Source organism: Microchirus variegatus (assembly GCF_963457635.1).
Source record: "Microchirus variegatus genome assembly, chromosome: 11".
Classification (NCBI taxonomy): domain Eukaryota; kingdom Metazoa; phylum Chordata; class Actinopteri; order Pleuronectiformes; family Soleidae; genus Microchirus; species Microchirus variegatus.
In genome coordinates, this window is record NC_139812.1 from 16,022,540 (window position 1) to 16,041,358 (window position 18,819).

An 18,819-nucleotide genomic window follows, 5' to 3' on the forward strand; every position below is an offset into this window, starting at 1 on the left:
TGTTTATTCAAAGCCGGGACTTTGTCATGCTGCACTGAATTTTGAATGAACATAGCTTCAGTTCGGAGAAGTGTTCCTCTCCTCTCTGGTTATCTTGGTTTGGATGTCTCCCTCTCCAGGATCACCAGACTGTGCAGCATAAATCTGATTGGCAAAGCATCACTGCGGCAATGTGTTTTTCTTTCACGCAGAGATATTATGCGTACTGCAAGCAGAGACACATTGAAATGGCAAATGTGAGGGAAGGGCTGGATTAGATGGATGGATTAGAAACTGTGGGGATTCATTTGATCCATTTACTGTGGTCAAATATTTTTCTTAGCTTTTTTGTTGTTGTTGCAGTCTGTAAGCACCAAAGCTGATGATTTGAAAGCAAAAACCCATCAATTCTGGTCTGGAAATGTATTACAAATCATGAGCATCTTTTCACATGAGTCATGTCACTCAAACTTTATATCCCACTACATTATGAACCAATGTGGTGTACAGCATATACAGTACGTCTGATGCTTCTTTAAAATAACCTTTTGAAGATGGGATTAAAGCAGATGTTCAATGCTATTAAGGGTAATAGTTGACGAGATGTTTAGATAATTTAAGCCGAGACAATAGTTAAGTCTATAGGCTGTTTCCCACCCTGCCCCCTAAGACACACACAACAGATTTTTTGCATCGGACACTATTGTCTAACACTTCTTTTTTTTTTTATCCTGGCTTAAATGGAGAGATGGTGTCCTCTTTTTCAACGCTTCATTTGTCCTAATGCTCTTTTAAATTGACTCCAGCGATGGAGATGGACAAGTATTCTTGTGGAACTGTTATGTGCGATAAGTAGCTTCTCATTTGACCGCCCTTGCAGACCAATTATAAAGCTGTAACAGGGCAACACCTCTTCAGTCTTTCTGTTATTGAACCTCTCCAGTCCCTCCCTCAGTTTCTCTTTTTGTCTCTATTTCCCTCTGCCTCTCGCTGTCCTTCTCTCTCTCCCCCTGCAGCAAGGAGTAGAGAGGGAAGGCATGGTGATGGCCAGCCCTGGTGTCCTTTAGTGTCCGATAACAGAGCCTTCCCATCAGCTGCCTGTCTCAGCCAAGTAAGGCCTGGCTAATGGATTTGGCTGGCAGGCATACATCCCTTCATCCCAATTCAGCCACCCTGCTCTCTCCCACACCTCTCAATTATTCAGCCTCCACTTCTATGCAAATGGTTTCCTATTGAGGGAAAACCTGCAATCATTTTCATCTGGTTGTTATGTGCGATGATGCTTAGGACTCCTGAGACTTGTCAACTGTGACATATGGTATAGCTGGTGAGATGGAGCATGCTGCCTGCTTGCCAATCCCTCATCTCCTTCTAAGCGAAGCTTCATCAGACCTGAACCATTAGAGGCTGATATATCGAAGCACCGTTCACAAGTGGTAACACTCTCTAGCAGTTCCCTAGCAACCGCTGCAAGCGCTGGTCTCTTTCACTGTAATGCTCAGTTGCTTAGCTACAGAGACTGACAAAACTACACATGGCTGATCTCCCCATGGAGTCAAGGGCCAAAAATCGATGGCATCATTCAGAAACTGGATCAATGAATGGAAGCGCACAGGAAGAGATATCACAATGCACCTATTCTCTGTCTGCCTGTGAAACGGCAATCTGGAAATAAAATGTTGCATTAGATAATCTCCGCAGTTGAAATGCCACTTATCTTTCAAATCTCCATGTTAAAGACTATTAAGCCAACACCTGACATTTGAATTAAAATGATTACGTCATGGAATGCTTGGTTCATTTGTGTATATGTGCCGCTTCTTGGAGTCAGAGGGTGAATGAAGGGCAGAGGGTGCAGGAGAAACATGTATGGGGTGAAGGTTTTGGACGACTGTCTAATTAAGGCACATAAAACAGCCAGCTTCACCAGCAGCAGGAAGGTGTGCTGCTGATTTAGCCCTTCCCCTCCATGCTGGCCACCTGTTAAAGGATTTATTTCCTCGGTCACTGGTGGGTGACTGCCATCATCAGGCAACCTGCTTTCTTCCTTTGGCACAGTGGGAGGCCAACAGAAGAAAGGGGTTGCACTTACTGTATTGCAGTAGTGGAGTACTGTGTCCCCTTCTTTTCATTTGTTCAAGTAATTACCAGTTCAGTTCAGAGTTTGAAAAAAACATTTTATATCTCGAGATACATTTTACAGGTGTTAGAAGTTCAAGGAAATATGTTGTTTTCTGCTTCTGTTTTCCAATCGTGTAAGGAGTAATGTGTGTGAGAAACTTCCCTCTTAAGTCATCTGGGAGTCATTGTGCCCTTCCTGTAGCCTACCTCAGCAATGTCACACCCCACCTTAGCAGATGCTTAAAGAAAACACCAGCAAGTGCATTTACCCCCATTTCACACTCTCATATTTCATTCTCATGTCCACTGAGGTTACCTTTCCATTTTCCTTTCCACTGCAGATACCGCAAAGTAAAAGTGGAATGTTATCTGTTTATTTATGAGGACTGCAGTAAGGCTGATGTATTTACCATAGCCACAGATCTGTGTGTATTTTGAAGACGTCTCTGAGGTAATTTCATGAAACTGTAGTTAGGTTTATGCTAACAAGGCTGGGGTAGACACACCCCCAGATGGCAGTGTGTCTGCGCCCCCTGAGAGACTGGCACCGCTGGGCACCACCAGGCAGTGGCAAGATCTGCTCCAGCCAAAAATAATTAAGCACGCTGTCACAGGCTTTTTGCTGTATTTGCACAAAATTTCCATCCAAGTCTCAACATGGGAGAAGGCCCCTGCTTCCAGACTCTTATTTATTTATTAATTTACTTACAGAGACTTACATTCACACACACAAACACCCACGCAACGCTCTGCAGCGCTCACTGTTTACACATGATGTCACTGTCAGTGCAGAAGAACTAGTCTTTTGATCACGAGTCTCAGAGGCGCAGCGCTTTGTAAACAACCAATAAGATTAGATTCTCGTCATGCCTCAATACTTCATTTATTATTGTATACTTTATCAGACTCTGCATAATAATTCAAACTATGACGATGAAGAAACATCACAATTCATTCTCGTGTGATCATATGTATGTCATTGCGTCCTTGCAGCTTCTAAATTAACGACACCGCGTTGTCGTGCAAACCCAATGATGTATGAATCCCACGGGTTAGTTGTCTCATTTCTGTAGCCACTGTTTCTACAACAACACGGTAATCATTGAGACATAGATCATGCACTTCAGTACTAAGCAGGTACATATTGTTATGCTATATTTATCTTGATTTATACACATCGACTTTATTTACTGTGATTTTTTTTTTTGTAGAAGACGGGAAACAGCTGCCTCTGCAGCAACTGTTTCCACTGCCTGAGTGACAGCTGCCTGAAGCCTGTGGATTTATCTCTGCCGTTTATGATGCATCCTTTATTTTTTATTTTTTTAAATAGTTATCATCAAAGTGACACTCCTCAGTGTTTGCACAGTAGATTGTGTTGCAGGATCTTTTTGTAGCAGCATCTGCATGTCGCTGTGAAGATGCAAAGGCAAACATTGTGCTCCCTCTTAATGTAAGTTGAGGTGGGTCCTCATCAGTCAGGACAGCACGTGTGCTGTTCAATACAACAGGCATTTAAACATAAAGCAAATGTATAGAAACTGTTCAAATAGACACACGGATGCTTTGGCTGGCCAATCTTTAGATTCAGACAATTTACATTACCAGTAACTCTTACAGATGTATGTAAATGTCTCAATATCTAACTACTTGCATCATCTTTACCTCCCCTTACAGAGTTATCTAATTGTCAGCTGCAAAGGCACTGGGGTGTAAAACCCGTCTGTATCCATCATTTATCCTGAAGTGTACAGGCAAACCAACATTTGTAGTCCAACCTTTAGATTCTCTCCGTCTGTCCAGTCAGGTGTGGAGAACTATTTTCAGGTCTGTCTGAGCGGCAGCACTGATGTGTGCAATGTTTTTCACCTGCTCTTCATCATATCCAGAGCGGCTTTACTTTGAAGAAGTGCTATCTGCCTGATACGTCTGTGTGTTTTTGGCTGCTTGGGGGTGGATTTAAAAGGTTGTTTTTTATTTTTCGCCCTCTCAACTAAAATACAATCCTCTCTGCTTTTACAAGCCCTCAGTTCCGTCTGGTCTTAGTCCCCAGACTTCACTGAAAATAGTGGACTATTCTGATGCTACATATAAAAAGTATTCTGCATAAACTGACATGGTTTGGAAGGACACATTTTAGATAACATGAATTGCACATAATTATATATGAATAAGAAAAGCATTGGTGGCTATTTATAACTTTAATGTTTTTTTTTCATATGTTTGTCATATTTCTCTCTCCATTTCTCTGCACTTTTTGGTGTCTCTTTATGTCGGACTTAAAACGGAAATCAGATGGTGAGGCATATTTTAAAGGTCACCACAGCAGTAGTCAGCATCTGCTGGATCTGGCAGAAAGGGATACCTGCTTGTGTGCTTCCAGGCTCAAAGCTAAATAATGTTTCTTAGCCGTGGTGAAACTGATGGCTGATTGCTCAGCTCACCTCGCACAAACCTGGGGCTAAAAAAACATTTCCTGTTAGTACTGGTGTATCTTCCATCCACCTCTAAAGTCCCATGATCATATATCTTGCTCTCCAGATACAGCTTCTACCATTTATTGTGCCCAACTAACAAGTTCTGAAACCCCTGACCTGGGTTGAGACTACAAAGTGAAGCTTTTCTGCCATGTCAATCTAGCATCGTATCCTCAATTACCTCTTTAATCCCACATTTCTGCGAAAGTAAGATAAACGTCCTTGCAGCATGTGGCTCTCATTGCCAAAATACTCCGAAGAACAAGACGCTGTTGTGCAAAAGGCTAGACTGCTATGAATTATGGGGGCTGGGGGGAGGGAGCAGGGATATCCTCCTGTCCATCATGGCGCGGCACTCGAGCCAACATACTCACCGTGCTTGGGTCTGACCCATGCTATGCAGGGCCTCCCATGTTTGTTGAACATATGGAAACATCACACAGCTGCCTGTGTCATCAAAAAGCTCACCCTAAAGTGCACTGTGCCATTAGCGGCATTAAAGCAGGCCTGCTGAGAGATCCAACAGCACTCTGTTATCTCCTGTTTGCTTTCCTTATCTGATGGCTCTGAGCGCTGCAGCTAGAAGGCCAATAAGTTACTGCCCCTTCTTGCAGCCAAATACGAGACAACACTTCAGCAGAGGTTCGTTTGTTACATTTAGCTTCCCACACTTTTAACTTTTTTTGTAAATCGTTTAATTTTACACATTAGCTACGTAATGTTCCTTATCTACTGGCAGGACCAGGTAGCTAAGCCACTACAAGTAATGGGTAAAGAACATATTAATTATCCATTGTTTGAAAGAGACACTTCTGCGGTTTTGAACATCCTGCGCAAAGCGGTGGCAAGGTCAAACTCTTGAGTTTAGTATAGCGCCCAGAAACACACCCCGTAAATGTATATATTTCAGCATTTCCCATGCCACTAAAAGGAAAGAGTTTATATGTGCTCTACTAAAGGCTTCTCCCTGGTGAGACATTTCTGTCGGGGGTAACAAAGTGAGCATATGCACAGCGTGCCACAGCCCTCAGTGCAGAAATGGCTCTATATGTGATAAATACACAAGGCAAACAAATTGCAGTAAAGCAGGTGGGGAGCCCGACCACTGCTATCCACGACCTTGCGTTTTCTAGACATAAACCTTTGCTAAATTCAGCGGCTCAACATATTTCATTTACAACACTGCTGAGAGACAGATAGAAACATAGAGGAAGACTCAGAGGCACAGAGAGAAAGAGATTGGCAGAGGCAACAAGACAAAAAGAGAAAACCACAACTCGGAAGGAGAATTGAAAAAGATACAGTGCTGGGCTCGGCTCCAGCACAGCACCTAATGAGTTTTTACTATACCATCAATCCCAAGCATCAGCACCCAGTGCATTTGTACTCACCGTGTGGTAGCCTCAACTGTTTTCCAGCGTGTTTGATCTGTGCAGCACCATGTGACCATATGTTACACTGTGAGTAATGTATTCCCACAAGAGCATGTTTCTCGTACCTTCCGGTCGTGTTGCACAAGCAGCCATTCAGCACACTGTGTATGTGTGTGTGTTCTCTGCCCTTTGAAGCATTATGTGGCAGGTGTGCCACTGCTAGCTAGGTACATTCTTTTTTTTTCTCCACATTCCCTGGAGGAGTATGGTTGTAGTTCGTCTCCATCCACATGGGACTCTGAAACTGTCTCCCTGGGTGTTTGGAGGGAGGCGGCGAGGAAGGTTGAGAGTAGAGTGTGGTACAAAAAATGACCTCGATTTATTTCCATGTGGCCTTCCAACAAAAGATGTCAGGCAAGTTTTGATTCTGTAGTTGATAATCGGTCTTTGTTTATGTGTGAGTGCATGGAGGGAGGGCGCCCTTTGTCCTGTGAGACTGCACTGGCTGGATGAATCCTTGTCACAGCTTCTTCAGCGGCGGTACCTGAAAAAGGCACAGATAAGAGCCTTACTCCGGTGGCGCTTGCAGATGGAGCAATAATGGGGCCATACCCCAGCTCTACTGGCTGAAGTCTCTGGGAAAAATAACACTACCATAGTCATTCTTCTGTCATCTGAGGGAGGTCATGCTCATTACTAGCAGTGTCCACAAATGATTCAGAAAAAGAAATGGGAGTTTTCTAAATGCTGTTTTTGTACTGGGCTGGCATGTTAGGTTAGCAAGTGTGGTGCATTGTTTATCTTCAGGAGCCCAAGCCCGAGTCCGATCAGTATTAATGTTCATTTCTTAAATGTCATCCCAGTTTGCATTAGTGTCGTGTCGCCACTTGTTTTCTTTCTTTCTCAGCGAGAGTGAGAAACAGTTTTTGTCTTAATTCATTATGACATTCTTAGTCAATCTTTGTAGCTGCGGCGGTAATCCTGAAGAAAACAACGAACACCGAACCGATTAGCTGCATCCAATCCCTCAGTTCCACAGCTGGTTCAGTCATGAAGGAGATAGTTTGTTGTGATTAGTCTTGTAATTAAACTGCTGAGGCTGTGAATACATGAGTAATGAGTGGCACACTGGCAGTGAAAGGAGGTGATAAGTGGGCTGTCTCTTTGGTGGAGGCTGAGGTTGATTTAAGTGTTGCCCGTTGTTGCCTCAGAGGGTGCAGGAAATAGTAAAAGGTTTGACCGTCTAGGGTTTGACTTCCTGAAGGTCACTGCCCACTGGTCTGACTTCAGTTACTTAAAAGTCCCATATTATGCAAAATCAACTTTTTAACAATTTAAATCCTTATATTTGGCACTCTAGAGGTCCTATCAGTCACCAAAGTGTGAAAAAAGATGACTCACTCATGTTTTTGTGATCCTCCTAAGTCGAAGTACAGGAGATAAAACATGTGATGTTGACCTCCTCACTCATTGGGACGTCACAATGCGCTAAATCCCTGGAATTGTTGTCTCACGGAGCTCTGCTTTGTCCGTAAAACACGCAGTGTGCTGGCGAGGGCAACAGTATCCGGAAACCGGAAGTCCACGAAAAGTTCCATTCTTGGCTCCACAGTGCAGCACAGAGTACCTACACAAACTTCCAGCCTCAGAGGATTTATCTGTCCAGTGGATACATGTTATATATGACAGCAATGTGCCTGCTAGAGCCTGCAAATGATCACTTTTCCAAATGCTAACTGCTATTAGCTCCCAGTAGCCTCCGTGGCTGATGTCATTTCCTGTCCCTTAAGTTTTATTTTAGAGATACTACTAAACAGAGCCCTCTGAACAGGGCTGTTTTGGCAGGGTGATTGAACTGCTGTGGTGCTTCATTCTCATGGTATTTTGACCAAAGTTCATCCCAGGTCCCATATTATATCCTATTTCTATATTATAACCTATTAGAAATAGGTTATAATATGGGACCTTTAACTTTGTGCTTCGATCAAGAACATGTGTCTTTCTTGTCAAATGCAGGGTGATGTCTTCACAACACATTAACATGCATATAAAATAGTAATTGATAAATAGATTTCCAAATCGATGACTTGAAGCATCACTGTTTTACTTACAACTGAAAGCAGATTTCTGATGACCCGCAGTCGCTGACTCTCATTAAGTTACACTCTTCACGCAGTGTTTCTGCTCGTCCACAGTACAAGGATGGATATTCAGGTGCAGAGTGATAATGAAAGAGGCGCACCATCCTTCCTATTACAAGTCAGTGACCCATTAAATTGATTTTGAAGCCTTTATTATCAGGTAAAAAAAAAAAGTGTGTTCCTTTTATCAGTTCAGCTTCTAAAAACAGAGCAAACAAAGTATGTCGCTCTCCTTTTTGTTGATTCACACAAAACTAACAGCATCGTTATTTATACAGAGACAACACTGGAGTATTTTTCCGGAACATGGCCAGATTAAATAAAATTTCACATTCACATGAAGACGAGCCTCGGTCAAGCCTCAGGGAGAGAGCAGCTCTTTTAGCTTGAGATGATGCAGCACCCTGTAGTTCTTTTTGATTGCAGCCTTATGAATGTCAGCATGTTGTAACCGTCTGACAGTTTTTTTCCCCCTATTTAGAGGCAGTAACAAGATTTTCACTGCCCATTTTGGCATTATCATATTACTTTTAACTTCAAATGTAAGAGCCAGAAAAACGTCCATCTCAGTGCTGCAGGGCCAAATTTAGGTCAACACTTGCCAAGATAGTAGCGTTCCTCAATCATTTGATGAAGCAGAAGGTCAAAAAGTTATTTCTGATTAAGAAAAATATGTATTTGCTCCCGGCTATAATATGTCACTATTCCAATTTGTTCACAAATTTTGGAAGCAAGGCAACAATAATGAAAACAAAATTAAAAACAGCATGAGCAGGTGAATCATTTTGACAGATTCATCCATTTGAGATTTATTAACAAACAAACCCAGAGAAATTTGAATAATACAGTTATTTTACTTAAATTTTTCATTAGAAAATATGCAAAAACAAAATTAAAGCATTTTTAAAAAAATCAAAATGATAAATCATGTAAAAATATATATATGCTGATATTGGCACTTCTTCTTGCATGCACTAGTTTGTGCACTTAATGTTTTAATATATTTTTGTTTGCAAAAGTAAAGAGAACTTGTGCCCCAGCACATTACATTTAATCAACATTTGTTTTTTAAAAGCAAACACAAGAAACGTCTCTGCATAAATTTGTTATTTAATTCACTTCAAAGTGACTTTCTTGTTTGTAGAAGACTTTAGGATTAAAGCAAAATCTTCTTTACAGATTAACCAAACTCAAATAGCAACTTCACTTCTCCTCCGTCTATTCATGAGGTTAAATGCAGTTTTTCCTCACAATGCTATTTATTCCGGTTTCCTAACCCTTATTTAGCAAAATACAGACATGAATGTGCCTGTGTAATTACTGTCATTAGGATAATTTGGAAAGCATGTGGCACAAGTTGCTGGAATTAGAGTGTTTTTAATCTCTCCACTCGCTGTGGCTTTTTCCATCAAATCCACATCGGGCACATACAGTTGGTCTTAATTGAAATGACGGGTAATAGCGTCTGTGAAGGCCACATCATTTTCAGTCTCCCTGCAGCTGTGCCTCCATAACATTGTGTATCAGTGTGTGTGTGTGTGTGTGTGTGCGCGCGTGCATAAACCTGACTGACATTTGAATGATTCATGAAGCTCAACACCCCAATTCAAGGACCTGCTTACACAGACCCCTGTAGGATTATGATGAACTGCCCCGGCTGTTTAGTGCCCAAATCAGAACAGATGATGAGATACAGTCGTTACAACATCGCAATATAACGTACAGAGCTGAAAGGCTGCGTCGAAGCTTGACGCAGTTTGCTCTTTTTACTTTTAATACCAGAACAAACGGCTTCTGTCGTGAAAGTGCAGCGTTCTGCAGAGGAACCACAGAGCAAAACTTAGACTATATCCAGACTCAAATTAAGATACAACATGTTTGTTTGTACCTTTCCAGCACCATTGTATCCTTTAGAATCACTCATTGTATTTTTTTGTCACTTCCAACACAACTATATCAATAATACATTATAAAATGTGTCCCCCCTGATACAACGCCGCATATTGCCATATTGTGTTTTGTCTTGGTGTGCTCATTTAAGTCTGCAAATTGCCAGTGCATGACTTGTGTTGTGCATCCACAGTCTCACCTCAGGTGTGGCAAAGTCACTCGGAAATTCACACTTTAATTCAAAGCATTCAGAACTGGAAGTGGCAGAAGGAGCGAGCTCTTTTGAGAGCAGTGTCACCTGGCAGCTCATTCAAGCTTAGAGGAGTGTTATAGAAAGCCCAGAGCAGTGGAAACAGCTGTCGGTGCTGCTCCATGACTTTCTCCCTCTGTCTTTACTTGAGGGCCTAGTGTCCCTGTAGACCCTACCAGGGCCGTTCTTACAGCGTGCGGACAACAAAACTATCATCGCGAACTCAAAATGTTCTTGACCTTCAGTGTGGGGCAAATGCATATTCACTGTGACTTACACATACACCTCACCTTCAGTTGAGAGCAGTACTGCAGGGAAGCGTGTGCCAGCAGCCTGTGAGGTGGCTCTCCATATTTTTCTTTTGGAGGGCTTGTTGACATTTTTAGGCAGCGTTGTGTTGCTGCCTGTGTGGACGTGCATGTGTAACTCTCTGGCAGTGTAATCACACAACGGGCCACCGTCTCTAACAGTGGAAATAAATGTTGCTAAAGGGGTGTTGGCATGCTGTCCATCAAAATATTAATTTAAGGAATTCATTTTTGTAGCTCCCAGCGTTATCTTTACAAATTAAATCAAGGATGGCTCGATACCACTTTTTTTTTCATCAGATACAGATGCATATTTTTAAAGTACCAAGCTGTGAACAACACATTTGTGCTGAGGCACTTAACACCTTCCCATAACCAAAGAACATACTGCACAGTCTCCACTGTATATTATTTTGTGTATAATATTCCTTTTATATTTTATTATATTCCTCCCATGTTTGGTTTTTGTTGTTATTTCTATTATTTATTCTACTGCTACTCTTTCTTCAATATCTTATTTGATCAACTATAACAAATATTCTGCTCTTGCGTAAAGACAAAAACAGCCCACTTGCTTTACAGCCTTTGCGTAGTGAATTATATACTGTATGTGACACTTAAAGGGGACATAGTATGCAAAATCAACTTTTTAATCATTTAAATCCTTATATTTGGGACTCTGTAGGTCCTCTGTAGGCAAAGTGTGAAAAAAGATGACTCTCATGTTTTTGTGGTCCTCCTCAGTGTGAGTACAGGAGATGAAACACGCGATGTTGACTTGCTTTGTACGTAAAACACGCAAGAGTGCTGGCTAGGGCAACGGTATCCGAAAACTGGATGTCTGAGAAGTCCACGTAAAGTTCTATTCTTGGCTCCACAGTGCAGCACAGAGTCCTACACAAACTTCCAGCCTCAGAGGATTTATCTGTCCAGTTGAAACATGTTGTATATGATGGCCATGTGCCTGATAGAGCCTGCAAATGAACACTTTTGCAAATGCTAACTGCTGTTAACTCCCAGTAGCCACAGAGGCTAAAATGGCTTTTTTTATTTTTATTTTTTTTAAAGGTGGACCTTTAAGGTGGACCTAAAGAGATATTACTAAAAAGAGCATTCTTAACAGGGCTGTTTTGGCAGGGTGATTGAACTGCTGTGGTGCTTCATCCTTATTGTATTTGGACCAAAGCATGTCACAGACATGTTCATTAGGACACCAGGGAACTAGTTTAACTTGGAGAAACAGGGTATAGTATTCCCTTTAAGGTGTTTGAATTGTATCAGACTATCTGTTTGACAGACGATCGAGTGATTTTTGTATCAATACCAATACTTAGTATTGTATTGGCTCATTAAATATGTAGAGCCCAGAATCACAACTCACACCGTGCCTCGGTGGGCTTTACAAATATGCTGTCGCCACATCCTCTGTCCTTAGACGCATGGTTGCGTTAATGAGCAGCTACCAAAAAATCCTTTAATCAGGTTAGAAAACCTTAGGAAGAGCCACAGAGGAGGGATCGCTCTCTTCCAGGATAGACAGAGGCACATCCGACCTGCAGATAAAACACAATGAAGTCTTAGATGTTCCCGGTTCTGCGTTGAGTCTTAATGTATTAAATAATGATAAGGCAATATCCATACTGTGATTATTGCATGTGTGCCTGATGTTCTGTCATCATCCTTTGTGACTGCGTCTGCTCTTTAGTCTGTTAAAGTGTGACAGAATCTCAATGACACGCGCAATGGAAAAGGTCTTTGGAAGCCAAGTGTATGAATAATCAGTAAGACACCCCTTAATCCATGTTTTAAAGGAGGGAATATTAATATACTAATAACTATATCTGCCCAGCACAAAGCAGATGATTCCAGGTTTGCAAAAGCCCCCTTTTTTTTTCCCAGACTTGAGCCTCGGTGAGCAGTAGGGGATCACTCTGCACTCTCTGTCACCATGACAACACCAGTTTCATGTCCGAGTGGGTGTACACACTTCATTTAGTAATCCGCAGCGACCAACACGGGAACAGCTGTGTGCATGCTGCGAGGGTCCAGGCAAGTAATCACACCGGATCACACTTAATTATTGAAGATAGGTTTTCTTTGGCAACGGTGAGGTTTCGCCGTTTTATTTGTCTTCACGTCCGCTAAAAATATCTGTTACTAAAACACTCATACATACTATATACATGTACACACTCCTCGAGACTGAGGAGAAATAGATGGTGAGACTAGTGGGCAAGTAATGTAATTAATGTAAGCCTGAATACATACCTGCGCTTCAGCCACGTCCCCTGGTCTTGTGCAAAAGAACTGCTTTCTGTTCAGCAAAATCCTAAACCGCACTGGTTCAGCGCTGCTTTGTCATACATCTACTCCACAATTGTATCCCCCTGATTTGCAGGTGGATTGTTTCCTGCCAAACTCGGTGACATGGCAGAGTCTCATTTGTAGAAAGACACCATCTCTCCCCTTTTTTTCACAGGCCACTGAACCACTACAAGGACAGCTGCAGGATTGACGAACGATAGGCGAAGATACCTCCTTCAGTTCACAATGACTGGCACTGATTTTCTTTAATTTGTAGAAGCAGTCATTAATTACAATCAGCACTTTTTTTTCTTTTTTTCACCCCTGTATTGGCAGATCAGTGCAGGGAAATCTGCTGCCTCACAGATTAGGTTGTGACTGAAATTGAAGATTTCTAGAAAGTTCTCAAGATAGAGAGCAAGTGTAGCAGGTGATTTCTTAATGTGTGTCATTGTTGCATTATTCTTTATAAAATATCACCTCCTCTCTCTTGTTTTGCTTTTAGTTTTACTTATTTTGGACGGTTTAAACAAAAGACGTGCTTCTTCTTCAGTTTGCTTCTATCTAAATACAAATATAGAGCATCTATAAACCAAGCATCTTCTTGGTTTTATTCTAAAGGAAGCTGATTCATTGTCTTCAACAACTATTTTCATCACATAGCCAGAGTCCTTTGTCATAGTGTCATGCAAGGAACTTTTTTCTTCAGTATTTAACATTTTATATAAGCATACAATCCACTCTCCATTCAGAAAACCAGTGACAAACAAAACATATGCTTCTTATTCAGTTTGCTTCGATCTAAATAGAAATATGAAGCATCCATAAACCATAGTTCGTTGTCACAGTGCTTTTACTTATATTATCATGCAATGAACTTTTTTCTTAATCTGAAACTATACAGTATTTAACTGTATATTTGATTTACTTCAGCATTTCATTTGCTTTGTACTAATCCAGCCTTAGTAAAAGAACATTAGATTGTGATTGAGCTCCGCTCAAGCCACTACAGTGAAATTAAGAGTGCTGTGCTTAAAATGCACTTGTTGTTTTTCAGCATCAACGATAGAACCCTTCACTGTTTTAGAAAACCTTTCACAAACTAATACGCATACAGTCCACTCTCCATTCATAAATCTTTCTTAGCTTAAAAAAAAACAGTGACTTCATTAAATTCAAATTTGACTGAATTCCTTAATGGACTGTAAATTGTTATGCACGTTGTTGATAATTGCCACAGGCAGCACAAAAAGGTTTGATTATTGTTTGCTGGCTCTTGGGAATTACAACAGGCGTGAGTGAGCGTCTCACATCTACATTCAATTCTCTGGTGTTCGTGTTGTTTGTCGCTGAAGTTTGTTGGCAAAAATCGGTGCATTGAGAAGCAACCATGCTAAAGTAAATGTGTCCAAATCTTCCTGGGATAGTTATTGTGAGATTTTAAAGAAGCATCAAAGTCAATGGAGGCAAGTAAAATGAAAGGGTGATGAGGCTGTGAAATGCTAGTCCCTCTCTGAAATAAGAGCACTTGTCTCCTGAATGTCTAAATAAGAAAGTCGAGATGTTTCAAAAGATTTCTTTTTTTTTTTTTTCGTTGCAGAGAAAGTGGTCGTCTTTGAAGTGAGCGTGTCCCCCTTGATAGTTATTCCCCAGCTCTCTAAGAGCTGAGTAATATTTTAGTAGGTTAATCTTGGATGTTCACTTACTTTCACTTGTGTGTGTGTGTAGGGGTCATTTTGTGTCTGGTCCATCCTGAGCAGCTAAAATAAAGTTACAATAAGGTAAAACGTGTATGATATACTTTTATTATCAAGAATATTCCACTGTTGAGTCCCCGTTTGATATTTTTACTTTCTTACGTAATGCAGAGCCGCTCATTGCACATTAAGGCTAATGTGGTTTGAAGTAAATGAAGATTATAAGAGATCGGAATAGGTCTGCATTATAGTGTTAAAGTATTTTTATGTGTTTTTGATGATGCCCTGTTCCGTCCTTAAACGAATCTAGTTAAATATGGAAAAGAACAGGAACATGTTGCTTTTTTTGTTTTTCAACAGACATCCTTTTTTAGTAGGTTTCAGTGCAATTTTAAACCATTTTAGAGGCAGCATTATCCCAAATGTATTGCTTAAATGCATATTCATGGAAAAATGATGGCTCATTAAATTTGGATCAGGCTTTATATAATTGAAAATCTGTTTAAATGTGACTCATTCATTGTCAATGCCATTGTTGCACACTGGCTTTTCAGTCTGGGCCAAATTAGCCAATATCTAAAAATATTCTATTCATATAACCTGTCCTTTCCTTGTCTGATGGCTGACAAAAGCACAGTTTATAGCACTCTGTACCTGATGGACAAATGTTGAGGAGAAACTTTTGCTTTTATACAGTATTGTCCTCAATATTCTCCTGGGCCCCCTGTTAATCTGATTATCTCCCCTACATGACACACTAGTGCTGAGGGTATTCAGACAAAGGCTGAGTGTGTGTGTAGCTGTAACCAGGAATGCAATTTTGCTGTGTTTTTTTGTTTTTTTCCTCAAGGGCCATTAAGCTCACATAGCAGGGGGAACACCAATATACCATACATTTACTGCATGAAGCATTTTTTTGCATGAGTAGACCCAAAATTTTGTTGACGTTATTGTTCCGATTTTTTTTTTTTTAAAGATAACATCAACACTTTAACATTGACAGGAGAAATGTTTGTCTTGACACATTCACAAACTATGACGGACGGCATGCACACATGCATTGTGGCACATTACCAACTAGAAAAGCACTCGGAGAGTGCAGACCTCCGCCAAGGCAGCTCAGCCCCCAACAAAATAGCCATAAAAGTAGTGATAGCATCTACGGATCATGGCCAAAATTTCATCACTTGTTCCTGGTCCCATTGCGGACATTTCCTGAAAATTTCATACAAATCCGTCTGTGACTTTTCAAGTTATGTTGGTCAATAACGGACAGATACCGGCGAAAATATACCTCCTTGGCAGAGGTCAATGATTGAACAGGAGCTCAGGAGTCAAGTCTACAGGTCTGCATCCTTATTAAAAGTTAAAAGTGATTAGATCTTTCAATGTGGAATGGTCATACAGGGAGAATACAGTCAGTCCTATTGCTCTTTTCTTATAATGAGCCACCAGACTAAGCGCCGTTAACGCCGTGTGCTTACATTGTTAAATCATCACATCACACCACAATGGATTATGTCGGTCAATAAACAATCTTGTCGTGGTATTTAATTGACTCCTTACCCTCTTTAACATTTATAATAAGAATACACCTGCAGGGTTTATTATGATCTTGTTTTTGTTTTGCCTTTTCCCCCTACTGCATGGTCTATTTGCTCATGGTCACAAAAAGCATGTCTTGAATGGAAATCATCATTGTTTCCTGTAAAATTGTGTTATTGACCTTGTAGCCCCTGGCAAGAGACACGGATAAACAAATCCAGTGTAGATATTGGTAGGGAAACTGCTAAAACCCATTGCTGACAATAAAGCTAATTAACTACTGGTGGAATTGGCAAGACAATGGTCTTGATTTTCAATGGTCTTGTCGTGTTTTTTTTGTTTTTCTTCATTGCCCTAATGGCTTATTTTGTATGCACATGGCTAACTACGCTTTATCTAGTGATTTAGACAAAGCAAAGCATCGTTCCGTGATGGACATTTCATTTTGTTCGATCGCTGCTGAAGATCTTTCTGTGTTGATTTCGGTGTGTCAAGATTTAAACGTATTGATATTGACTGATTAATGTCCTCTCGGCATATTCAACGAAAGCCTTCGACTTTTTATTGTGTCGTATTTCATCTTTTTTCATCTATTTTGTGAGCCTTCAAACGCTGAAAAATGTAGTATTTTCATTAAGTATTAACATCGATGTTTCTTCAATGTCAAACGATCTGTCACTGAAACACACATACTGACACAGTTATATTTCCTTATTATTATCATTGTCCTGATTATTTGGATTTGACTGGATACATTTTCAGTTTCACCCGCGTTCATCCAAGTGCAAGAGTAGAGAGGTCATTTGTGTTTAGGCTTCCAGAGATGCTGAAGCAGCTGTTGAACAGTAACTGACCGACCATCTCGTAATATCCTTCCATAGTTACAGAGCTATACCTTTTTTCACAGGCCACTGAACACTACAGGGACAGCTGCATGATTGACAAAGGATAGGCGAAGATGCTCCTTCAGTTCACAATGACTGGCACTTATTTTCTTTCATTTGTAGAAGCAGTCATTAATTACAGTCAGATCTTTTTTTTTTCTTTTTTTCAGGTCGGATCTTTTTTTTTTCCTGCAGTTCAGTGCAGTGTAAACTAAAAGAAAACTGCTGCCTCACAGATTATGTTGTGACTGAAATGGAAGATTTCTTGAAACTGCTCAAGATAGAGAGCAAGTGATTTCTTAATGTGCGTCACTGTTGCATTATTCTTTATAAAATATCACCTCCTCTCTCTTGTTTTGCTTTTAGTTTTATTCCTTTTGGACGGGTTAAACAAAATGTGTTTCCTATTCAGTTTGCTTCGATCTAAATAAAAATATAAAGCTTCTATAAACCAAGCATCTTCTTGGTTTTATACTGAAGGAAGCTATATTTTCTATTTTCATTACAGAGCCAGAATTCTTTGTCATAGTGTCATGCAAGGAACTTTTTTCTTCAGTATTTAACATTTTATATATGCATGCTGTCCACTCTCCATTCAGAAAAACAGTGACTGACTGATCATCTTGTAATATCACAGTTTGAAATTTCATTAATTCAGTCAGATTTTGGGTAACACAATTGGCATGTTGCTGTTATTGCATGAATTAATCACTGAAAACACTTTCCACGTGTTCCATTATAACAACTTATTATATTATATATTATATAGTATATAATATATACTTTTTGGCCTGTAATTATGGGAAAATACTTCTGCCTGCTTCATTTGAGCCCAACATCAGTTTAGCTAAGGATCACTTAAATCCTTTGTTTCTTACCTTTTCGAAACACAAAATTGTGACCGCTCAAGTTTTAACCAGTGAAACCCACTTGATTATAGCAGCTCCCCTCGTCTTTTATCATCCTGACCTATTAAGCAACCAGACGTACAGCAGAGAACTAAATTTAATCTATTTATGATTTATGATCAAGTGGAGAAGTAATACAGCTTACATTTATTCTGTGGGACAGTGAGGCTAAGTGTTTTACATTAAGAGTAAGTGGTAAGTTTAGATGTAAGAAAACACACAAGGTTAGTGCATTTTAAAACACGGGCTGTTGTGTTATCCTTGTAGCTCTCACCACAACCTGGTTACATTTTTTTTCCTCAAACTTGAATATTTCAGTGGACACAAATGCAAACTTAAAGTATGAACTTGAAATGTACGACTCGTAGTTGATCTATTTTTAATGACCCATGAATTGAGATTTACCAGCCACTGGCGCATAATCCACTAAGACGCTGTAATTCCACTCTGAATCGACTGCTTTTGAATAAACATTTATCAGTCGTTGCTTCATTAATTATAGTTCACCCAAAACTTAACAACCTTTTTTTTTTTAAAAATGCACACATGGAGAATACTCACTTCACCGTGACTCTTTACTGTGCCACTGAAACCCCTTGCAGGTAGCACGTTATCACTGGTGCGTGCGTTATCAGCTCTGTAATGTTTTGTGGGAGCTGCATATTGATTTTGACCTGTCCTGTCCAACACTGAGAAGGCCAAGGGTAGTCGGGCAGAATGCAGAAGATTTCTGTTTCTGTCAAGTCACTGCTTACGTTCCCTTATTTTCCTGTCATCACTCCTGTGATTTAATAAGACGCTGCATTCCTCAGTCTGGCCAGGCCAGACAAGGAGACCAGTGATTGACAGGTGAAGACATTACCATGCAAAGAGAAAAGGAGTACAGGGAGAGATATGAATATTTGATTAGATAGTATAAAGGAATCTTGTAATTGATTTTCT

General features: G+C 40.4%; 1 protein-coding gene across 1 annotated transcript in view; it reads left to right on the forward strand.

The window, feature by feature from the left end:
- Positions 1 to 18,819, forward strand: part of macrod2 (mono-ADP ribosylhydrolase 2) — a 390,893-nt gene that overhangs the window by 248,379 nt on the left and 123,695 nt on the right. The window lies entirely within an intron of this gene.